This window comes from Gekko japonicus, unplaced genomic scaffold, assembly GCF_001447785.1.
Source record: "Gekko japonicus isolate JY-2015 unplaced genomic scaffold, Gekko_japonicus_V1.1 scaffold3418, whole genome shotgun sequence".
NCBI classification, from domain to species: domain Eukaryota; kingdom Metazoa; phylum Chordata; class Lepidosauria; order Squamata; family Gekkonidae; genus Gekko; species Gekko japonicus.
Window position 1 is genome coordinate 22211 of NW_015174941.1, and position 5488 is coordinate 27698.

The following is a 5488-nucleotide window of genomic DNA, read 5'->3' on the forward strand; positions in this document are numbered from 1 at the left end:
AGGACCTGACGTTTCGCCAGGAGCCGTGACTGGCATACTGGCAAAACGTCAGGTCCTACAATGCCGAGACCACAGCCATACAGCCCGGAAAAATCTACCTAGACTTTGAGCGTTTGTAGGTTTTCCGGGCGGTGTGGCCGTGGTCTCGGCATTGTAGGACCTGACGTTTCGCCAGGAGCCGTGACTGGCATACTGGCAAGACGTCAGGTCCTACAATGCCGAGACCACGGCCATACAGCCCGGAAAAATCTACAACAGCTAATGAACTCTGGCCGCGAAAGCCTTCGATCACATATTTTTAGTTCTGTAGAAAAGAGCAAGAGTCCGGTAGCACCCGGAAAACCTACGACAGCTAATGAACTCCGGCCGCGAAAGCCTTCGACCACATATTTTTAGATCTGTAGAAAAGAGCAAGAGTCCGGTAGCATCTTAAAGACTAACAAAATATGTGGCAGGGGAGGAGCTTTCATGAATCGCTGCTCACTTCTTCAGTAGATTTTCCTCTGCTGCCTAGCGTTTAAAGGTATTTTTCCCCTTACATCCTTCCGCTATAGTTTATCCAAAGCTAAATGTTTATACTTTTCATCCAATGCTAATGTTTTAGTGTGTTTTTAAAAATTTCACTCCTCTTTTCCCTTTTATGGCCAGTTTGGCTTTTTTCATTTCAATTAGAAAAAACATTAAACACAGATATCACTATAATAAATATTACCGGCATAATTCCTCTGTCAGCGAATATAAACCTGCCCCCGCAACAAACAAAATCAACCATAACAGAACAAAAAAAACGCATAAAACTTCCAAAGAATTATACATGATCAAATAATCTTGTGTAGCTTTTTATACTGGATAATATTGGTTTTATTTTATTAATGTTAACAAATTTTTGGAGGTCTTTTGTCTTTCAGGTATTCGGCTGTGCCGTGCCCGTGCACCACCTCCCAAACCCCTGGGCAGCAATGTTCCCTCTAAGCTGTGGAGTCTTGTGAGCAAAAATTCTACTTTGTGAGCTACTGGCATTAAAGTTGTGAGTGAGCCAGTTGGCTACTGCATAAATTAGTTTGCTCTGGAGCCATCCTTCCTGAGCTAAGACAAAGATGGGTGAGCTGGGGGCTAAAAAACTGTGAACAAGCTCACACTAACTCAGCCTAGAGGGAACACCTTCAATAACTAAATCCAGGCGGGAGTCGTGTTGGTCTGAAGCAATAGATCAAAATTAAGAGTCCAGTGGCACCTCTAAGACCAACAAAGTTTTGTTCAGGGTATGAGCTTTTGTGCGCGCGCACAATTCCTCATACAAATCCCAAATTCAGGGAAACTTTCCTCCTTTGCTCTGGTAGGTAACGTGACTTTAAAATTTGCCACACTTGCAAAGCTGAAAGGCAGACGACCACCACAGTGGAAACGTGGTTTCCTAACTGCAAATAGTCTCGGAGAGTAGCCATGTGGGGCTGCAATGGAACTTTCAAGGTTTTTTGAGATATCAGCTTGCAAGAGTCAAAGCTCCTTATATCTGACGAAGGGAGCGTTGACGCTTGAAAACTTATACCCTGAAATTCTTGTTGGTCTCTATGGTGCCGCTGGACTCTAATCGAACAGTTCAACTACAAATAGTCGCTTTTTCTGTTTGGGAAAAAAACCCCAAAAAGTAACAAAAGTGTCATAATTTTATTTATACCAGCTAAACGGCCACAGCCCTGACCTGGACGGAACAGGCTAGCCGGATCTCATCAGATCTTGGAAGCTAAGCAGGGTCGGCCCTGGCTGGTATTTGGATAGGAGCAGGGGTCATTTCGTAGAAAAAGAGGTGCAGGAGCTCATTAGCATAACTCATTTGCATATGCCACACCCCCTGACATCACCGGGAGTGTGTCAGAAGGCAACACCCACCGCTCAGGCTCCACTGGACTGTTTTGGATTGCTAGCTATTTGGGGTAGGGGAATGTGCAGATCTGTCCTCGCAGAGGAGGGAGAGCTTGTGCCTGAATAATACCTGGTCTTAAAGGTGCCACTGGACTGTTTTGGACCGGGGGGCTCTGCAACTTACCTGGCTGCTTCTTGCTCTGACTGAGGGCTGCTGGGAGCAGGGGGCGGGGCTTGTTGCATGTGCCCGCCCCCTGGGCTCTTTACTGCCGGAGCTCCACTCCTGTGCGCTCCTGCAGGAAATGACCCCTGGATAGGAGACCTCTCAGGAATACCAGGGTTGCTATGCGAAGGCAGGCAGTGGCAAACCACCCCTCAACGTCTCTTGCCCTGAAAACCTGACAGAGCCCGGGGGTCACCGTGTGCTGCGACACGACGACAAAAAAAAACCTGAACAAAAAACAGCCACAAAATGAGCAGGCTGTCAAGTTCACCAGCTTGGCTACTAACCAAAGAAAAGGGGAGGGCCTGGAGAGAGACGAATGTCTTCGGGGCATGGCGAAAAGGCCCCAATCTGCTGTCTCCTAAGAGCCCTTAGCATGGCAGCGTTTGCTCATTTTTCAGTTTCTCTCCATCTTCAGCTCTGATTTTTGTCTCCAGAAAGAGCTGCCAGAAATCAAAACCCTGCATAAATGATCATTTACAGGCCCGGGGGATTGTTGCTGGACACCTCTGCTGGCCGCACTGCATCCAGGACGAGCTGCTGCATCCCTGCCGGCTTGCAGGTATCGAAGCCTGGGTGTGACCAGAGGCGCGTGCCCTTTGGCCCATGAGCTCTTGGATGGCCTTTAGCTCATGCCTCGCAGCCTGCGCCCCTGAGTACGCCAGGCCTCTGGACCTAGTGCCAGCCTGGGATGTAGTCTACAGTAATTTATTGTAGTGTTTATTGTGTTTGCTGTGTTTTTATTACAGTTTTCCGTAATTTTTCTGCCTGTTTAAATTTTATTGTGTGGGCCACTTTCAGAGACCCCATTGGTGAGAAAAGCAGGATAAGAAATGCCTTGGGCTCCTTTTGTAGCAGGAACTCCTTTGCATATTAGGCCACACACCCCTAATGTAGCCAGTCCTCCAAGAGCGTACAGAGCTCTTCTTACAGGGGCTACTGTAAGCTCTTGGAGGATTGGCTACATTAGGGGTGTGTCACTTAATATGCAAATGAGTTCCTGCTACAAAAAGAGCCTTGACCCTCAGTAACAGTCACTGGCTCTACTTCCTAATGCTGGCGGTGTTTATGTGTTTTTATTGAACTATTTTATCATTCTAACTGTTCTTTTCAAGTGTCTTGTGCCACAATCACACACACGAAATGAGCCACTTTCAATCCACTTTATTACAATTCCGCAGGGCCTGCAAGACAGAACTCTTCCACCGAGCTTTCGGTTAAAGCAGCGGGCGTCCCCCCTCCTTGGGTCGGGCCCCATTTGTAGCCTGGGTCTGAGATCTCCGGTTTTATAGATCTCTGGGAAATTTAATTTCTAGTACTATCTCAAGTGGTTAAGACACTGAACTGCAGGCTGTGGAAGGTCTGTAGTTCAGCAGTTCGAGACCCGAGTGCGCTGCATGACGGAGTGAGATCCTGTCTCTGGCCCCAGCTCCTGCCAACCTAGCAGTTCGAAAGCAAGAAATTGCAAGTAGATAAATAGGGACCACTTCGGTGGGAAGGTCACAGCGTTCCGTGCACCTTGGCGTTGAGTCATGCCGGCCACATGACCACGGAAACGTCTTCGGACAGCGCTGGCTCTTTGGCTTGGAAACGGAGATGAGCAGTGCAACCCTAGAGTCGGATTCGACTGGCTTTCGAGCAAGGGAACCTTTACCTTTTTACCTTCTCTCTGCCCAACTGCTGCATGGCAAAGGAGACTTTAGCAGATCCAGCTCTTCTTTCCCCTAGGTGAGAAGCAGAACATTTTTTTTTTTTGGCTACATCAGTTTCGAACTGTAAGGCAAGGACCCTGGTGGAAAAGCTAAGCACAAAAAGAAAGGATGCACCATTAACAAGGACTATAAAGTCACCAAATATCAGTAACAGCTAATTAAAAAATATTGTTTGGTGTAATGGGTTAAGTGCGTGGACTCTAATCTGGGAGAACCGGGTTTGATTCCCCCACTCCTCCACTTGCAGCCGGCTGGATGACCTTGGGCAAGCCGTAGTTCTGATAAGAGCTGTTCTTGAAAAAAGAGCAGTTTCTGTCAAGAGCTCTCTCAGCCCCACCTACCTCACAGGGTGTCTGTTGTGGGGAGGGGAAGGGTAAGGAGTTTGTAAGCTGCGGGGTATAAATTCACTCTCTTCTTCCTCTTGTGTATGGAATACAAATTGTACTATAATTTTTACATATTTGTGCAATGATAAATATATTTTTTTCAAAACATCAACTAGACTCTTCAAGTATTTTTCACCATCTAAACAGTACATAACGTGTAAACAGTACAAATAGATATTGTAATAATAATAGTACTAATAACAATAACAATGTTGTAAGATTAAAGCTTTGAAAACACTTCTCAGTTGGAAGAATTTTCCAAACAGTATGTTCACCTGGCACAAGAAGAGATCTCTGGGCAAGATTCAACAGGTGTCCGGTAACAATTCCGTTTCAAGAAGACTTTATCAAGAATCATCCCTTTTCAAACGAATCACATACTCCAGCATATTCATCATAGCCTCAGCTCAGTTCGAGATTTCAAAACGGGAATGCCTGCCCTCAGCAAATATACACGAAAAACTCTCACCGCATCCCTGTTGGAGGGAAAGTTTTCCATGTGTATTTCCTGAAGGCAGGCGGGATTCCTTTGAAAATGGGTGATTCTTGGAAAAGTATGTAATGTTCACATGGCGAAAAATTGACAGAGCTGGTGGTGTCTGTTGTGGGGAGGGGAAGGGAATGGAGTTTGTAAGCCGCTTTGAGACACCTTTGGGTAGTGAAGGGCAGGGTATAAACCCAATCTCCTCTTCTTCTTCTTCCTCTTCCTTCCTGCCAACTGGAAAACTTTAGCTCTTGAAAACTTGTTGGAAATAAACCGCGTTATTTCTCATCCCCCTGTTTACAAAGATGCATCTTTCTGGAAAGAAGTGACACTGTTGACTTTTTTTAACTTACAAAAACTTGTGAATAGAGAATCATAGAATCCTAGAGTTGGAAGGGACCTCCAGGGTCATCTAGTCCAACCCACTGCACAAGGCAGGAAATTCACAAATACCTCCTCCCCACACCCCCAGCGACCCCCGTTCCACACCCAGAAGATAACAAAAAAACCTCCAGGACCTCCAGCCAAACTGGCCTGGAGAAAAATTGCTCCCTGACCCCAAAGTTGTGATCAACATTTCCCTGGGCATGTAAAAAAGGGCCACAAGAACTAAGCACTAATGCAACCCTCCCTCTCATGACCTGCCGAAGTTCACAGGATCAGCATTGCTGACAGATGGAAGATAAAGGCTAGATCTTGGTAGGTAAGCAGGGTCGGCCCTGGGTAGTATTTGAAAGGGAAATCACCAAGGAATACCAGGATTAGAGATGTAAAATTTCCGGAAATTTTGAAGTTTGGAAAAAACCCCGTTTTTTCCCCA